Source organism: Procambarus clarkii, chromosome 72 (assembly GCF_040958095.1).
Source record: "Procambarus clarkii isolate CNS0578487 chromosome 72, FALCON_Pclarkii_2.0, whole genome shotgun sequence".
NCBI lineage: Eukaryota > Metazoa > Arthropoda > Malacostraca > Decapoda > Cambaridae > Procambarus > Procambarus clarkii.
This window is the reverse complement of record NC_091221.1, coordinates 8,631,482-8,651,973: the sequence shown is the minus strand read 5'-3', so window position 1 is coordinate 8,651,973 and position 20,492 is coordinate 8,631,482. Positions and strand designations below refer to the sequence as shown.

Sequence of the window (20,492 nt, the reverse complement as noted above, 5' to 3'; positions counted from 1 at the left end):
ACATCCAACAACGAGAGTTCCGTTGTATAAATACACCCCAGATAAATAATATCGACGATATCCCACGATAACAAGTAACAACAAGGGAAACCGGGGAATAATATAACAGGTCTGCTTTACAACACATAATTGGCGTTGTCCTCACCACTCACTTAGCTCACCTGGCACTTCCTCACTCACATAACTCACTTGACACTACGATATCAACACACACTATTCCTGGCAAACATTGCAAGAGCTGCCACGGCACGGGGCTCACCATAGCCCGTGCTACTTAGAACTTTGTGTTCCAGGTTGCAAATCTTAAGCAATGCAAGCAAGCCCCCCCCCCCCACCCCTATGTTGTTCAACCCCCTGCAACGTGCAATATTGAGGATTGTGAAGGGGGACAAGCAGCCCCCTTCATCAGGCACTTGAAGGGGCTGCTTGAAGGGGCTGCTTGATGCATCTTAGAACCTCGTTAGCTAAACAGAAATCTTTCAATCGGGATAATTTTTAATTCTGCCGGTTATGGATTCCATAAATTGACCTGAATTTACCTGAGGCCCGCTAACACACTAGTGGCCCAGATGAGGACCGGAAAGCAGCGGCTTGTCAAAGGCTCATCCATGTGTCGTCATGATTTTTTTCAAGTTGGATTTTTAAAGTTGAAATGCGCAAAAAACTTAATGGGATCTTCAACATCCATCTTGAGGCTAACAGCCACTTCAAGTAGATAAACACTTACGTGTCTTCACTTGACAGAACAAGGAGACAAAGTCCCAATTACGTGACTGAAACAACCCAATCCAATCCTGCGATTGGATTGGATTGGGTTATTGTGAAAATGACGACATTTCAGTTCGTCTTGGGACCCTCCTCTTTTATCAAGTCTGAAACGAATCCAGACGTTACTTTTATGTCTAATCCATTGGCTATGTTATTTATTTTACTGAAGCTGAGCCTTTCTGAGAGACTCCTTATACGCTATCTTCTTATCTTGAGGTTATCTTGAGATGATTTCGGGGCTTTAGTGTCCCCGCGGCCCGGTCCTCGACCAGGCCTCCACCCCCAGGAAGCAGCCCGTGACAGCTGACTAACACCCAGGTACCTATTTTACTGCTAGATAACAGGGGCATAGGGTGAAAGAAACTTTGCCCATTGTTTCTCGCCGGCGCCTGGGATCGAACCCAGGACCACAGGATCACAAGTCCAGCGTGCTGTCCGCTCGGCCGACCGGCTCCCAGACTTTCGCTAGACTTTCTTTTTTTTTACACTGTTAGCTTTCTACTTTGTTCAGTCTTTGCCAATTATTCTTCAATGTTTCTACTTTGAGTCTGTGATACAGGCTTCGTAAGTTGGTGCCTGTAGATGGTATCTCTAAAAATCTACTTTTCCTCGTGAGGAGTAGATATTTATCTACTTTTTCTGTCATGACTGATTTCTCTAGAAACTTGCAAATGTAATATTTTTCTTTCATATTATTGAATATATCAACACTTTTTTTTGTTATCTAAAAGAACAGGTCGGATTATTGAATAAAATGTTTAAGCTTATTTTTATTGGTTTTAAGATATATATCGATAACAGAAATTCGTTATCCTGAAATCACACATTCATCTCCAAATCCTTTTGATTGACAGATGTGTCATGTATTTCATCTTCTGTCAATGTGACGGTCAAACATTCCGAATGGGATCTCTAATATGAAGTTCATGCAGGTCGGCGTTCAATCCCCGACTGACCCAGTGGTTGGGCACTATTCCTTCCTTCCTCGTCTCATCCCAAATCCTTATTCTGACCCCTTCAAAGTGTTATATAGTCATAATAACTTGGCGCTTTCTCCTCATAACTCCCTCCTCTCTCCCCTACCCCCCTCTCCCAATCTTCTACTCACCAATCCCTCAACCCTCCACTCACCCCCCTCTCCCAATCTTCCACTCACCAATCCCTCAATCCTCCTCTAACCCCCCCCCCACCCCAAACACACAATCCTCCACACACTCGTCCCACAAATAGGCTGATTGGGTGCTATACGAACAATGTGGAAACTGTTTACCTCTAGTGATAACTAAAGGTAAACTATCATATCCGGGACCTTATTTTTAACAGACGCACGGACACGCACACACACGAATACGGACACGCACGCACGTACGCCGTTCATGTACTTACGCATATGTTAGCAACCTCACAATCAAATATAACCGGACACGAAGATGAAAGAGAAGGAGAAAATAATAACAGTGGAGTAAAGAAACAGGATGATAAGGAAAAGTCCAAAGAAAAACAGAAGAGAAGAAGAAGAGAGGAAGAGGTAGATGAAAGATGTGAAGAAACAATCCAAAAAACAAGCTAAGAATATAAGGAGCAGGAGAGGCATGAAAAAGAGTACAATGCGAAGCAGCCTGGAAGAGAAGAATAAGAGAGGCTTGATAAAGAAGAGGAGACAGGAGAAAAGGGAGAAGGGATACCATTAGATACCATTAACACATAGGAGATAATATTCCCTGAACTGGCAACCATTTTTTAAGAGAAGTTCAAAATGATATTGAATGTTCAGTGTTTTATTGCTAGCCTGAGCAGGCGTAATAGGCAGGGAGAGAAGAGAAAGCAAGAGGAGGCAAGAAACAGGAAGAGAAGAAGGAGGAGAGAGAAGAGGGAAAGACGAAAGAGAAGCCCCAAAAGAGACAGGAAGAGACTCTAGCAATAACATTATTTTCAGACACAAAGAATGAAAATTAAAATGAGAGAAACCATATTTTTAATTAAATATAACTAAAAAAAAATTGCAATAATCTTTCAATTAATAAATAGAAATAAGAGAACATGTGTTCTCGTGTATTGAAGAACAACGTAATCTCAACGATTTTATTACGTTTAATACGTTGTAAGAACGTCAAAATAGTGTAAATATGGTCGTGATTAATTTGTGTTTGTGTTCTGTGGGTCTCGAGGGATGATTTCGTACACACCTCAATGAGAAGCGAAAGTGGTTGTGCTCTCCTGGGTCTCTAAATTATCCTGTTGGACTAAGGTAGACATCTGAAAACAGAATCAGTCCCTGATTCCCCCTCTGTGTGACTTTTCATACCCCTGAGACGACCTCTTTCCACCTCCATGTCCCTCTGTGTGACTTTTCATACCCTTAAGACGACCTCCTTCCACCTCCATGTCCTAGACACGGCGGCCGTCAAGCCCATGATTCTGTATATGGTCCTTGGCTTCACTTTCGTTTTTCCGTGCTTCCATCACCGGATGAGATGAGGTGACAGAATTCCGCTATCTCCCATCTGGCAGGATGCTGCTACGGCATCGTTTTGCTTTTCCTCCATCCCAGAGACGGTTCCCGGGGCTCCTGGTGGCCCGGTTCCTCGTTTCCATGGTCAGGGGCTTGGCTCCTCCAAACTGTTAACATGGAAAGGGGTTGATACACATAGAGACGAATTCCATGTCCCCCTTTCAATCACTATATGTCTTCACCCTTCTCTCTCTCTCTCTCTCTCTCTCTCTCTCTCTCTCTCTCTCTCTCTCTCTCTCTCTCTCTCTCTCTCTCTCTCTCTCTCTCTCTCTCTCTCTCTCTCTCCTACTCTCTTAGGCAGCGCTGATGGCATTATTCTGCTCCACTTTGACGTGACAGTCCTTAATGCCCCACTGAGATAATCTGATAGGAGTGGGTTCAGAACTGCTATTCGATAAGGAAGGATTAGTATGGGTGTCCCGACGACCCTTTCCCCCCCTGCCACAATTGCTCTGATGAGCCCAACATGAGGACGGTGGTGGTCTCAGGAGTGTGGTGAAGTGTGCACACTCGCGTGCATGCGCACTCACTTGGGCGCAAAGGTGCGGTAGCGATTTGCATTCCACAGCTGGGGAAGATGTGGGATGTCAGGATGGAGTCAGAGTTGTTGGGGAATTATTAGAGTGTAATTTAAGCTCTTGTAAGTACTGGTTGGTAATGACACACACACACATACACACACACACACATACACACACACACACACATACATGCACATACACATACACACACACACACATACAGAGGGATCTGCATCCTTTGCTTTGTACAATCAAGAGGGACGTGCCTGCAATGTGAGCCTTTGGTAACACACACACACACACACACACACACACACACACACACACACACACACACACACACACACACGCACACACACACACACACACACACACACACACACACACACACACATACACAAACACACACACACACATAGTCTCTGTAACATTATTCATTCCAGAGAATAATTTTTTTAGCCTGGGTAAGATGTTGATTTGTAATGTGATAAATCGGTTTCGGTGAGGTTCAAATGGGCGGAAATGTTCATTCTCTCGCCCTAATATAGCCCTTGCTACTCTTGGCTTGTCAACTGGTTGGTAGAGCGACGCCCTCGCTTCTTGTAACGCCCGCGTTCGATCCCCAATGATTCAGGCGGTTGGGTGACGTTCCTTCACACCATGTCCCTTATATTCCACTTTTAGTCTGTCCTTATCCTCTTCAAGGGATATACTGGTTTGGCGTTTCCTCGGGATTACCTCGTTACTGATGGACACTATGTCGATGTTTTCCACCAGGCAGGGTGACCTATGGCTAGGCAGGGTGACCTACTGCCAGTCAGAGTGACCTGCCTGGCAGGGTAGGTCACCCTGCCAGGCAGCTCAATATGGTTTTAACATTCTTCAGACACTGCAAAAACTTGGGTCAATTGTTCAAGTGTTTGGTCTAATCAGAATCGTACGAAACCGAAAAAAAACATAACTTACAGTTGCCTATGTTATAACGACGCTTTCATCATCTTACGCATTTGTCACATTTGTCAATTTATTAGTATGTTTCGTACACAATTAGCAAATCAACATTATGTATAAATGGAATTTATGTCCCATATTATATATTAAAAAAAATGTAAATCTCTTTCCCTCCTTTTTCTGTCCCTTCTCCTTTCTTGCCCCTATTCAACTTTTCTCCTTTATTTATATCTTCCCTGCCCCTTTTCCTCCCCCTCAGCCACCACTGTCTGAAGAACACATCAAAGGTGATTGCAAAGTGTGGCAAGAAATAGCAACATTGCTTCCCCCTCTCGTAGAACCACACCATCAGTTTCGTCCCTTCCAGAAGAGGAAGAGGAGGTCCGGTCACGCAGGGGACACCCTGAATGCCTAATGCCCCCTCATCCGTCCCTCTTTTAGCCCGGCAGACGTATACTAATCTAGCGATCAATTCCCCACCCTCCCGACGCTAATATTTCAGACGCAAGTTACACTCGAATGGAATTTGTTAGTTGATACCGATGACTTCCCTTTCCCGCCTGTAGTTGTATAGTTTTCCGGATAGTGAGGACTTGGTTTTGATGTTAGGTGTTAGTTAGAGAGTTAGATTGATGGTAGTTAATAGCTCGGTTGATAGAGGTTTGGCCTCATATGCATGGGGTTCTGAGTTCGAGTGTCTTAGAGTCCAGGTGAATGGTTTAGTGTTTGTTGTCATTGGGCTATGAGACCAGACAGCTAGGGGTTGCTGAAGAGCCAGGGACCAGATTCACGAAGCAGTTACGCAAGCACATACGAACGTGTACATCTTTTCTCAATCTTTGACGGCTTTGGTTACATTTATTAAACAGTTTACAAGCATGAAAACTTGCCAATCAACTGTTGTTATTGTTATAAACAGCCTCTTGGTGCTTCGGAGCTCATTAACTGTTTAATAATTGTAAACAAAGCCGCCAAAGATTGAGAAAAGATGGACAGGTTCGTAAGTGTTTGCCTAAGTGCTTTCGTGAATCTGGCCCCAGAGGGCGCTGCTGGACGTTAGCTACACGCCGCTAGAGAGGGGCTCTAAGGAGGGCCCCTTCATAGTCCGGTTGTGAGGGCCCCCAACCCTCCCTTCTCCTTACAGGACGGTGTGGGCCCCTAGGAGAAAAAGCTTGTTCACGCGCCACAGAACACCTCTGGCACAGCTGGCGACCAGGTGAGTGATAGGACAAGCACACGTTGCAAATTACCTGTTGCACATTTTTTGTTTCGTAATTTGTTTTTTCCATTTAGCGAGTTAACGATACGTCAAACTTTGTTCACCCTCTAAAAAAGCAGCATTTCAAAAGATTAAACCAAACAAGGAGTACATCGTAGCTTCAAGTGCAGGAGGCTAGTTGAACTCACCTAGTTGTGCTTGCAGGGGTTGGACTTTGGCTCTTTGGTTCCGTCCCTCGATTGTCAATCAACCGGTGTACAGATTCTGGTCAACAGTGTGTGGGTTAATTCCAACTCAACCAACGCTAAGCAGAACTCCAGGATGCAGTGGGTACTTGCCCCTTTGGATCGCAACTCCGTGACACAGGAAAAGGAAATTGGCTTACACCCAGAAATCACAATAGCGTGATGCATCAAATGAACAAATCCACAAGGGCCGTGACGAGGATTCGAACCTGCGTACGAGAGCATCCCAGACGCTGCCTTAATCGACTGAGCTACGACATGGTCAAGCCACCTACGACCATGTCGTAACTCAGTCGATTAAGGCAGCGTCTGGGATGCTCTCGGACGCAGGTTCGAATCCTCGTCACGGCCCTTGTGGATTTGTTCAGGAAACTGGCTGCTCTGTGGCCTCCTGTTGTTTCGATGAACCTAGACCCCAAATCCTTGAAAAGGCTCATTGTACAACTCCCCATGGGCCAAGGATCTCAGATCATATAGAATCAAAATTATAGTGGAGATAGATTTTCAAGTACATGTTTGATTTGACTTTGTGGGGCGGTGGCACCCACTTGACCAATTACAAAGGTGCCAAGGTGCCAGTATTTGGGTGCCAAAATTCCTGCCATTACTCCACGGACGTTGTGTAATTCCATCCGACCGCCAGCGGAGGTTATCTTGAGGTTATCTTGAGATGATTTCGGGGCTTTTTAGTGTCCCCGCGGTAGGTAGACAAATTAATTATAAGACATTAGCACACAAAGACCACCGTGGTGGACACTGCAGAGGCAAGACTCCTCTTAATGATGTCATTGACTTCACCTCTTACGCCATCTCTTGTACTTCCGAAGAGGAGACATCTACTTTTGGCGCAGTGCAAATAGACATATATGGTGTGTGGCTTTTGACAGCATGATGGTAGGCCACTGCAAAGTGGAGCTGCTGTGTGAAAAAGTGTGCCTGTCGCATACGTGGTGACCGCTAAAAGAAAATGCCCTGCATGGGGAGCACACACGGTTGTGAAGCGAGCGAAGTAACTGAGTATTGCTGCCGTTTCCAGCAAATCTGTATGTAACTTTGTCCATGATGAGACTGTTTTAGCTGGGTTGTTTGGTGGCTTTATAGACGGTTGGTCTGAGTGCTGGGGGTTACAGGGTATCCTATTTTCTGATGGATTTTGCAAAACAGGGTCATGTATTTTGCTGAGCCACTTAATTTATCTGGAAGAATTTCCTTGCCCAGCTCATCTGGTGACAAGGAGGAAGGATGGAACAGAAATCTAGGTAGCAGTGCGGACACCAAGGCCATCGAGTCTGGGTGTCTGTATAGGAAATGGGAATCAGTCATATGCTCGACTTGGATAAAATCCTGTCGTGGGCTTCTGTAAACAGCTTACAAGAGGCTTAATTGTTGACACAATCAGGAATCCACTGACTTGGGGGATATATCGAAGTTTTTTAAGTATTAATTATGTATAAATTATGTACTTGTGAATGAAAGAACAAGGGAAACAGAGGCATACACCTCACCATAGTTTCACAATGGTACTGAGCCCCAGGAAGGTTTCATATTTTCACCATTGTATTTTTTAAGCAAGGCTGGAATAGCTTCCCCTTAGAGCATAGAAAGTTGGGTTTCTGTATACAAGCGTTGGCAAACTATCGTCGTATTATGATGCAGGCTTATTGAAAGAGGCGAACTTGGCACTTCTCCTTTGTATCGTTTATGACCTTATTATCAGTGTTTCTTATCCCGGTATAGCAAGTGCTACGTGTGTGATTTCCACTTAAGAAAGTGTGTGGGGGAATCGTGTGTATTTGGGCCTGAATGCTTGGACTCTGGTTCATGTTTTTTTACGATGGCTTTGATATCTCGTGATAGCAAGAAGGTGTCATCGACTTGAGAAGGGTCCAGGACGGACCGAAACGTCGTCGTTCCTTCACTTTCTAGTGTGTGGTTTGATTAATATATTTCAGCCACGTTATTGTGACTCCTCGTCTGCAAGAAAATGCATTTTGTCAACACCAGAAACCTACATGTTAATCACACGACGATTAGAAGCGTACAGTCCTGTGGCCACACCATTAGCTCCAATGTGGCCACACCATTAGCTTCAATGTGGCCACACCATTAGCTCCAATGAGGCCACACCATTGACACTATCTTGAAGTTATCTTGAGATGATTTTGTGGCTTAGCGTCCACGCGGCCCGGTCCTCGACCAGGCCTCCTTATTGTTACACATCCCCCCAGGACGCAGCTGTCTAACTCCCAGGTACCTACTTACTGCTAGGTAACAGGGGGCATCAGGGAGAAAGAAATTTCGCCCAATAGTTTATACCTTATTATGTTGACTCAAAGCGGTTATGTTGAATCAAAGTGCACAAAATGGCTATATAAGGAGCATATACCTGACTACACCCATCTCATAGGGCTAAGTCTCACTTAAGAGCGAAGACGAGGATCAGAAGGAGGGATAAAGTCTCTTAGACTTTATCCTTGGATAAAGTCTAGAGACTTCTGGATATATTTACCAAGGGAATAGAAACCTTGAGACTTTTTATTCATTTGAAAACCTGCATTTCAAATGTACTAAAGTGTACATGGAGGAAAGAAGAAATAACTCGAAAATCTTTAATACACCGATATAGTACAGTGTAGTACACTAACAGGGAGTAATAATGTACACGAAAAGTGTTCCATTAACTAACGTAATCATCCAAGAAAGTGACAAATCAAATATACCTTTAGGAAATGAAATTAGCGAGTCTTCATACTAAGAAATAACAAATAATGAAAAAGTATCAAATTATTAGAAGTGCGAGATACTAAACACTCATAAATATCACTTCTGTCGAAACACAGAAGTGATTCTTTTGACCATGTCGTAGCTCAGTCGATTAAGGCTGCGTTTGAGCATGCTCTCGGACGTAGGTTCGAATCCTCGTCACGGCCCTTGTGGATTTGTTTATCACTTCTGTTCTCTGACAGAAGTTGATGCACTGGTCGACTATCAACGCCCGGATTCTTGTTGTTTTTAGATCTAGCTACTCAGAATGAAATGGCCATGTAGCACGGGCTATGGCGAGCCCGTATGAGAAACACCTAAAGCGCGACGTTAATGCCCTCTCAAACATGGATACACTGCTTCTCATGTCCATGTATTTTTTCGCACTCACACTCACATGCATACCTTCAATTGTACACATGCATTATTCACATGAATGCCCGCTCTCACATGTATACAAGGACTCGAAATCATTTGCATACATGCAATTACAAATATGTAAATGTAGGCACTTGCACTCACATACTAACACATAATTGCACTTGCGAACTTACACGGACGTATTTGAGTGCATACACGCACTCACTCCCTCTTTACACACACACACACACACACACACACACACACACACACACACGCACACACACACACACACACACACATACAGGATGTGGAGGCAGACTCCATACACAGTTTCAAGTTTTAGATATGATAGAACCCAAAAGGCTCAGGAACCTGTACACCAGTTGATTGACAGTTAGGAGGCGGGGTCCATAGAGTCAGAGTTCAATCCCTGCAAGCACAACTAGGTGAGTATACACACACACACACCACAGAGAGAGAAAGAGAGACAGAGACAGAGAGACAGGCATCTAAGGGCCAGATCTGAGCCCAGGATATCCCAACACTCTCATATATTATAAGACATGGTCATCCTCCTCTCTGAAATCCGACCGAAAACATTTCAACAAAAACTCTCCAACAATTACAGGGAGGATTTATGCAAGCCAGCCACACCAATACGCATTACATATTTTAGGGGGGAGAGGATATATTTATATGCGATTCCAAAGTTAGTTTTTAGTCATGTTAATGTTTATATATTTACTAGATTTCATTTCAATTATACCCCCCATGTGGTTGGTGGATAATTTGGAGCCTGTTGGTCAACTTATCCGTTCTGGGATCTGCAGGAAATCTGTGTTTTGCAGTTTTTGCAAATTATTAATAGGAAAAATTGCTGATAATTTAGGGGCGATGCAAAAAATTTTGGGATCCGCGCCTGTTTTATATAAGTTTAAATAAGAATTATTTCGGAAATGCATGTTGACATGCGTACATGTTAACTCTATTTCATTGACACTTCTCCAAAGGTCCCATAATGGCTACAACAGTGAGGGGAAACTAACGATCCATTCCTAACACTTCTCCAAAGGATCCATAATGGCTACAACAGTGAGGGGAAACTAACGATCCATTCCTAACACTTCTCCAAAGGATCCATAATGGCTACTACAGTGAGGGGAAACTAACGATCCATTCCTAACACTTCTCCAAAGGATCCATAATGGCTACTACAGTGAGAGGAAACTAACGATCCATTCCTAACACTTCTCCAAAGGATCCATAATGGCTACAACAGTGAGGGGAAACTAACGATCCATTCCTAACACTTCTCCAAAGAACCCATAATGGCTACAACAGTGAGGGGAAACTAACGATCCATTCCTAACACTTCTCCAAAGGATCCATAATGGCTACTATAGTGAAGGGGGAACTAACTAACCATTCCTAATCACTACAGAAGGATGTCAAACAACTCCATGCGGTATGGAGGGAACTATCAGGGGGAAAGCGCAAAGCCATTACGACTATATAGCACTTGGAAGGGGTCAGGATACGGATTTGGGATGGGACGGGGAAAATGGAATGGTGCCCAAGTACTTAATGGACAGTCGGGGATTGAACGCCGACCTGCATGAAGCAAGACCATTGCTCTACCGTCCAGTCCAAGTGGAGGTAACTAAAGTGCCATAACCCTTACACACATTGTATTTCGCGGGCACCGTTTTTGGGCACTTAAGCCTATATAGTGCCTTCTCCAGGTTGTTAGATAAGACAATTACTCGTCATTCACCTGACAGGTCCTCGTCAGAATGTGACAGCCGCTAGCTAGTAGTTACATCGCTACGACCAACAAATTGGGCTCTTCTATTAGCAAGGAGCTACGGGAAGGGCTTGATCGTCTTCAGCATTATCTGATTGGTTAACTCAATTATTTTTAAAATATAAATATACGAACATTTGATTAATTCCATTTTTCAATTTAGTCAAACGTCTTCTAATGATTTCTCGAATTTTCCTTGGCCGTCGTGGTTCAAAGTCGTGATTTTCGCATACGAAATTGAGAAAATTTTCGTGAAATACGAAATTTTCTTCCATAAGACACTTTAATACCGGAATCATCTGTATTTCTGCGTCACAAAACGCATAATACATTTCTGTTAACAGAGCTTAGAGAACTCAATGGAGTACTGTATCGGCATACAATAAGACTACAGTACCCAGATCTTCCCTCTGAATTTCTACAATTTTAAGTTAACAGCAACATTTATGAAATGTATTTAAGGTAAAAAATAAAAAAAGGTTGAATGATGATAATTAGATTGAAAAAAAATTAATAAATGATACAAAAGATAGATGAAGGAATGTAGGGATATATAAGTAGATTAGTCTACCGTCTACTTTAAGTCACTACTACCACCACCGCCGCTGCGGCTACGGTAAGCGTCCCACCACCGCCGCCGCAGAAGCCGCTTGCGTCAAGATATCGTAATCTACGATACAAACCACTATACAGCCACAATCACTGACGTCAAATCTGTATCCGTAACACCAATCGCTCTACAATCATCCTCACTTTAACTGTAACCAATCATCGCCGCCCTTACAATCACCTCCAACACCACCGCCACAATCACCGCTACCACAATCCCTCACACCACAATCACATACGCCACAATCACCACCACCACCACCACAATCACCAACGCAATTCAGCTTTCAAAAAAATCCATGAAAAAATTTATTAAATTACCATATATATAAGTAATTAAACTTGTTTTAAAAGTGTATTAATTTTATATATAAAATTTTTGAAATATAATTTAAGTCTTAGGAATTATGTATAGAAAAATAACCCCAAGATGCATGATATAATGATCATTATAAATGATGAACACAACATAATGATAATATAATGAACGTTCAAATGAACGTATAAAAAACGTTTTTAAAAAAACGTTTTTAAAAAAAATCAAAATTATTACTCAAAAATAATAAAGTTTGGCTTCCTGGGAAAGATAATCAAGGATTGGGGTTTCGGGATTGGTAATCAAGGATTGGGGTTTTGTAAAAGATAGCCATCAAGGCTTGCGTTGCTGTAAGTTAAGCAAGAACTATTTATGTCTTGGAAAGATTAGCGAATACAAAATCTTTCTAAATCTGGGATAAATCCTATTACAAATCCGACGTGTGATTGGACTTACGTGTGTGATTAGGTCGTGTGTAGAAATATTAGAAGAATGATTGGAGGCATCTGATCTAAAGATGTGTAAGGAGTTAGCAATCTAATAACTATCTCGGTGTTTACTGGTGAATCCAATTTTAGTTGAATTAATTGAGCAAATAAAATCGAAACTGTTTTTTTTTCAAAATCAACCAACACAAAGAAATTTTGTCAACACTGAAAGATTTCATTTTTCAATCAACTGTTTCAGATAATTAACTCTCGGACCAGCACATAGACATTAAAATAGCATTGAAACTATGAATAAGTTAATGGGAAAATTTACCATAAAGTAATCTAAATATTTTCGTCATATTGTAAAAAAATTGAGAGAAAGCATTGTCTTCTTCCAGATTTCGGTTAAGACAAGTTTTAACGCGTGTAAACGTTGTAATCTTATTCACTTCTCGCAGGATATCGTGACAATCCCTTTTGGTTATCTGACATAGGATTATATATAACATCCAATTAGTTAACAGTTAAGTATGGGCAGATCACTTCATTACCCCTGGCCTCGTAGCCTGGTGGATAGCGCGCAGGACTCGTAATTCTGTGGCGCGGGTTCGATTCCCGCACGAGGCAGAAACAAATGGGCAAAGTTTCTTTCACCCTGAATGCCCCTGTTACCTAGCAGTAAGTAGGTACCTGGGAGTTAGTCAGCTGTCACGGGCTGCTTCCTGGGGTGGAGGCCTGGTCGAGGACCGGGCCGCGGGGACACTAAAGCCCCGAAATCATCTCAAGATAACTCAAGATAACCCTTCGTACTCAATTTGAAAACACGATTTATTATAAAATTTACACCACCGCTTCACGAAATGACGATCCTGTTTGAACACGTTTGAAACAAATGACTGTGGTGTTTACGATGTTATGTTCCTAAGCTTTAGTAGGAGTTTTGATGCTATTCCACACGAGAGACAAGCAATGCAAAGCAAAACACATATGGTGCTTTGTAATGGTCCAGGACGGACCGAAAAGTCGTCGTCCCTTCACTTTCTAGTGTCTGGTTTGGTCAGAAAAACACATGGTATTGGAGTGGATCTCTTACGAGATTGATACTGGAGTGGATCTAAACGAGATTATCGCTAGGTTATTATCGCTATCGCCAAGGTTATCGTTAGCAAACCAAGATTATCACAGGTCATCATAAACAGAGGAGAAAAAAAATGGGAACTCTATTGTCCATCATATATATATATATATATATATATATATATATATATATATATATATATATATATATATATATATATATATATATATATATATATATATATTAAATTACTTGAATACAAGCGTATGTAAACACAAGAAACTAATAAATTCACATAAAAACTGAGAAACATTGTAAGAGGACCTTCAAAGACCTTAAAATATGACCACATGATTGCCAAATGCAAGTCAGTGCTAACAGATGCCGGATTCTAATCTTAGTGGGGCTAAGCTAAGAAAAAATTAAGAAATAAGCTGAAAAAATTAAGAAATAGAAAAAATTAACAGAGATACTAAGCTAAACTTAGTACCTCTGTTAATCTAAGTACCTCTGTTAATCTAATCAGAGGTACTAAGCTAAGATTAGTACCTCTGTTAATTTTTTCTATCAGGCAATATTATTATTAAAATTTCGAAATCAAAATGTGAAAAGATTTGAAAGGAAGGAATAAGTATCTACATCCAAGAAAACCATACCTAAAGAGGGCGAGATAATTAACCTAAGAATACTAAGAATGGAAAAAGAAAACCACATTACAAACCTCCAGAAAAAAAACTCAATAAGGGATATATAAACAGAGGTGTGTGTATGTGTCGATGTATATACACAGAGACTATATTAATGAACATTGTTCATCACACAAATAATGTTCACTATCCGGTTGTTCAGTTCACCATGGTCTGAATTTAGCTCCAGAGAGCGATAGGCCTTAAACCCAAGAAAAACAATTAAGAGCTCAAATATAACTCTTTAGTTTTGTATTTCACTTGTGAGGTCGACATGGGTCATACAATACAATTTAAGGGGCACAGTTTGGCTGTAACTTCTCGATAGAGTACAGTGAAAAACAGTGAGGGATAGTGAAGTTAATCCCGGGAGTTATCAGCCTCTTCAAAGATGAAACTATGAAAATTAAATTTACATTCCCTAAATAGTCGTAGAGTAAAAGTAGATTACCACTATCGTGTACAAATAGATAAGGGAGACCTGAAGATAAAGGGGAATATATATAAATTGAGATAGGGGGATATATAAATAGATAAGAGTAATATAAATTGAGTTCTAAGAATAAGAACTCTATTTTCGATACCAACAATGGATTCAATAAAGAGAAAATTTAATTTAAAAGTAAATTGGAAAAATGCTGCTTCAGATATAAGGTTGTTTATGTGTGAAACAAGCTGTTGAGGATCATTAGAGAAGCCTACATATTGGATAGGTTCAAGGATAGGCGGTGATCGGATTTAAATAGAAATACAGGAGACTCAGACCTTTTTCCACCTTCTAGACTTCACCTACTTTTATCCAAACATACCCACTCATATAATTTGTCTAACCTACTCTTGAAACAACCCCACTTATCTTGTGTCTCTTATATTACTTGGCAAAGTGGCTATTAAATCAAATGACCCTATTTCCGAAGTCAAAATTTACTAAGTTAGTTTTTTCCCAAACATTTATTGTTATTTTTTCCTAGTATGTAAACCTATCCAGTCAAAATTTTTATTTCCATACAGCAGCTAAGTCCGGCACTCTGGAATGGATATCATAGCTTTCACTCAAGAACAAAGACACATATATATTTTGATAATTAATTAAAACCACTTAGCCCCCTGTATTTCCATCGTTATATTATTTCTGTAGAATAGTGTCTATTGAATGATGCGATTCATGGTTATTTCCTGAACGATTTAGCGACGGAATGTGAGCGGAATTTTGTGACATAAGATTTATTGATTTTATTTTTCTCCCCCTCAAGTTTCTCGACGGGTATATTCTGTAATTAGGTGCGGGTATATCCTATAATTAGGTGCGGTTATATCCTGTAATTAGGTGCGGGTATATCCTGTAATTAGGTGCGATCAAGGGTGATGTCTTCCTGGTATGTCGATAAGGATTAGTGGGATATCGTGCCAGAGCCTGAATGTGATATCTCCTTCAGCCCCTGAAGGAGATATCCATGGATTCGAAATTTTTCCGGAACCTCGACCTGAAATTTGATCTATCGTTTGACCTCGAATTTGATTTCGTACATTCCCTCTGGGCAGCTTTCTAAATGTCACTAAATGTATATAATGTGTGTATATACACTGATATATATATATACATCTTGAATGTAAATAATGTCTGCAGGCACCGCAGCTCAGATGAACTGATAGAGTTTACAGAACTATAATAAATCCAATTTTTGTAATTATACGAACTATATAATTTTGTGGAGAAATTTCAAATTATTCCCAATATTTGAAAAGATTAAAATCATTCCAATGCACAATAATTCCTTCAGTTACATGTCTTAAAATATTTATATAAATTTTATTTTTAAAATTGAATTAGTATTCCCTGTAGTCTCAGATCCAATCTATTATGTGTGATATTTGGACCTAATGGTCTAATGCTGTTTGGATCAATTGATCTATTGCTGTTTGGATCAATTGAGCTATTGCTGTTGGGGTCTAAAGCTCTTTTGTTGTTAATATCTAATGGTCTGCTGCTCTCTGGGGACTACTAGCCAGCTAGTATGTGAATCTATTGGTCTATTGCTGTTTAGATCTCATGTCTATTGCTGTTTGGATCTAATGGAGTGCTGCTTTTTAGATCTATTGTTCTATTTCTCTTAAAGGCTAATAGACAACCATTAACAAGGAAAATGGGAAATTGACAACCGTTAACAGGCAACGGGAATCAGTAACTATAAACAGACAACAGTTTGCGCACTAACGGTAACCGTTAATATCCAACACTTAACAGATAACAGAATGTATCCCCTATTCTCATTTTTACTTTGAAATAGAAATGTATTATACAATAATTTTTGTCAGCTACAATATCCTTGTAATATTATCTAAGTAAATTAGTACTCAGATTTTCATTACACATTTTTAAATATATATATATATATATATATATATATATATATATATATATATATATATATATATATATATATATATATATATATATATATATATATATATATATATATATAGAAACGGTTACTCATTCTGGTGACAAAATGACCTGACAGAATCTTTTCACTACGATTCCAAGTGCATACACTTTTGTCCGTTTAAGTAGACTTATAAGTGCATGAAGCTGTAACGCTTAAAGTGGCCCATTCATCCGCATCTTCATCGCCTACATTTTTAATTAAACTATAAAAAAGCATTTAGCAGAGATAATAAACTCAAATCTTTATTAAAAAAAAGGAATGGGATTTTTTTGTATTTTGTCGCTGCTGGTTTAAGATTGCAGTAATTGCGATTTGCTGTATCTTGATATTCCTTTGTAATCTGATGCTGTATTCTAAGATTACTGGTAAATTGATATTCACTATGATTACTTAGTTACTGTTATTTTAAATGACATTCACTTATATCATTTAACAAAAATATATGTTATTTAACAGTCATATATATATATATATATATATATATATATATATATATATATATATATATATATATATATATATATATATATATATATATATATATATACCTATTAATTAACAACAGCTCGTGCTATGAATTATATTAGGCCTACGGGTCAGATATTAATACTTACTAACAAGCAGACTGTGATGAGCATGGAGCGTTCATGCATGGTTTGAACGTCGTAGTGAGTCGTTCGTGGTATATCTTGAGGTTATCTTGAGATGATTTCGGGGCTTAGGATCCTCGCGGCCCGGTCCTCGAACTGGCCTCCACCCCCAGGAAGCCGCCCGTGACCGCTGACTAACTCCCAGGTATCTATGAAAGAAATGAAAGAAACTCTGCCCATTGTTTCTCGCCGGCGCCCGGGATTGAGCCCGGGACCACAGGATATCGCGTCCAGTGTTCTGTCCGCTCCACCGGTTGTTTCAAGTGATCTCGTAAAAGCTCTCTCATGAGAGCTCTTTTTGCGCATTAATGTTGACTCTTTGCGTTAGCGTCATTAGCGTTGGCTTGGCTTGTGGCCCCTTTCCGTTATCACAAGTACACAGACTCGTATACCTTCATACCTTGAACAGAATCGTAGATATTTCGCCGTCATAGGAGTATCGAGTCGTAACTATCGAATCACCACAAGTTAACAGGCCAATCACCCCGAACAAGCCTCGTCGCCGGGCCGTGGAAACTTCCTCCGCTTGAGCAGTCGTATATCAACGATTAATCTACGATGTCCGTAACCGCATTAGTTTAAGGAGATACGAAGGTTCGTAAAACTGTACGAGAATCACCACCCCCTCGTAAACTCACAACGAGACGTCGTGGAAGGGGGGGGGGGGGGAACGAAGAAGGGGGGGGGGGGGGAACGAAGAAGGGGGGGGGGGGAGGGAGCGGTTAAATTCAACGCGGCGCTGTCGTTAGCGACACAGACATTGATATAAGTGATCTGTGCAACGGACAATAGCGATACTGCGGTTCTCAAGTGTTCCGTTCGGAGGCTGTTTTGTGACTGGCGCGGTCTCCGAGGACGTGTTCTGAGGTAGCACGAGCAAAGGGAAACCCTGTGTAAAGCCCAGCGAACAAGCAAGGAGGAGGAGGAGGTGGTGGTGGCCATGGAGCAACGCAGCAGCAGCAGCAGCAGCAGCAGCAGGGAGTATCCAGAAAGAGCTTTGGCTCAGTATTACCTTGGCTGTGGGAGGGTGAGGACGCGACGCTGTCACCTCCGTATATACCGCCGCCACCACCACGCTGGTTCCAATCGGGGCCACTTCCTCTCACACGTTTCTGGCTTAAAACGCTACAGGCTTGTGTAGGGTCTCTGGTGTGTGTGTGTGTGGCTCCCCCAGACCGCTAATACACCTGGTGTGTGTGCTAAGAGTTTTCTACTCCACCAGCATCTCGAGTGCATCTTGCGCGAGCTGTAAGTTACTCATTCTTATCTTTGTTTATCATAATAACTGGTGTTTTTTTGTTTTTTGGGGGCTTTTTTTTTAAACTTGGACTTTTGTGCTATGTGCATTTTGGTGGTGGTGAGAGTGTAGTTTAAGTACATAAAGGCGATGGGGAATTGAGGTTTATGTGGATAATTTCTTCGGGATAATGGATTTTTTCAGTTCATTTTCCCCAAGCTACAAAATCCGCGATTTTTTTTTTTTTTTGTGGGGGGAATATACTCAAAATACTTTTTTGTTGCCTTCAATCATCTTGAATGACGGCACAAAAGTTCCCTTAAAAACCGACACTGCTTTATTAAAAAGTCACTCGTTAAATCTCTTCGATTTTTCATAATTTATATTTCTCTGATTTTATTTCTGCTCGTGTGGGAAAAAACTGAAAAGGGGCATTTCTCTCAATGGTGTGGAATTAATTACAAAGTGTCGAGGACAAGGGGAAGAAGTTGTAGTGGCGTGGGATGAAAGGTTCCGCCACATTAAAGATGCTCAAACTTTCGCTGAATCGAATTAAGGTCCAAGATTTTTTTTTTAATTTAATTTAATTAAAAGTAAGAGATCTCTGCGTTTCTGCCTCTGTGCTATATGTTCTTGGGTCTCCCTTCCCTTCTAAAAAATATAAAACTAACCCAAATAGCATTGATCATCGGAGTTTCAAACCCGGGACTCAAGACTACGAGACTCACGGGGATCACCATAGCCCGTGCTGCTTGAAACCTATTATTCCAGGTAGCAAATCTTAACCAACAACAAACTACGAGACTCTTGTTTCATGCGTAGATAGTCCGAATGAATGAAATGTTATAGCGAATCGCATTTGATAATCAGCTATTTTTTCCCCCCCAAATGCGTTTGTAAAGTCTACGGACTTCGCCAACCGTATTTCACAAACCCTCTCTCTCAGGAATGGCGTTAATTCTCAGGAATTTTGTTTTAAATGACATGAACCGCGAGGAGTGAGGATTCTTCCTTTGGTGAATGAGTGTAGTGTGGTGTGTTGTGTCTCTGGGTAGCAACAGTTCATTCAGTCCAACCAGATTATCGGCTCCTGTTGCAAGTCTTGCAATCTGTCTCTTGCATTATCCTTTGATTTCTCTCTCTCTCTCTCTCTCTCTCTCTCTCTCTCTCTCTCTCTCTCTCTCTCTCTCGTAGCTACTAATTTACAGTGAATCTCATTCATTCTTCTCTTGTCACTGTTCTGCTACTGTTTGTAATGGGAAATTACTGTGCTCGTGGATGGTGTCTTTTTGTGTGTGTGTGTTTATTTGTGTTGGTTTGTTCTTAGCTTGCACTTCCACCCTGGCTGTATATTTCACTGTTCTCAGCCTGCACTGCACCCTGGCTCTGATCACTGTTCACACCCTTGACCCCTGGCTGTGATCACTGGCCCCACCCTTCACCCTGGCTGTGATCACTGGCCCCACCCTTCACCCTGGCTGTGATCACTGTTCCTACCCTTCACCCTGGCTGTGATCACTGGCCCCACCCTTCACCCTGGCTGTGATCACTGGCCCTACCCTTCACCCTGGCTGTGATCACTGTTCCTACCCTTCACCCTGGCTGTGATCACTGTTCCCACCCTTCACCCTGGCTGTGATCACTGTTCCCACCCTTCACCCTGGCTGTGATCACTGTTCCTACCCTTCACCCTGGCTGTGATCACTGTTCCTACCCTTCACCCTGGCTGTGATCACTGTTCCTACCCTTCACCCTGGCTGTGATCACTGTTCCTACCCTTCACCCTGGCTGTGATCACTGTTCCCACCCTTCACCCTGGCTGTGATCACTGGCCCTACCCTTCACCCTGGCTGATATCACTGGCCCCACCCTTCACCCTGGCTGAAGGCACT

At 41.5% G+C, this 20,492-nt stretch overlaps 1 protein-coding gene across 9 annotated transcripts in view; it reads left to right on the top strand.

Moving 5' to 3' along the window:
• Window positions 1–20,492, top strand: part of LOC123773583 (RNA-binding protein Raly) — a 713,369-nt gene that overhangs the window by 281,259 nt on the left and 411,618 nt on the right. For 8 of the 9 annotated variants that reach the window (XM_069312456.1, XM_069312454.1, XM_069312451.1 and 5 more), the window contains exon 1: window positions 18,387–18,611. The exons of the other annotated variant lie outside the window; for it this stretch is intronic. The gene's annotated coding sequence lies outside the window, so the exon portion shown is untranslated. Of the gene's footprint in view, window positions 1–18,386; window positions 18,612–20,492 lie in introns of those variants that run through there. 9 annotated transcript variants of the gene reach the window in all.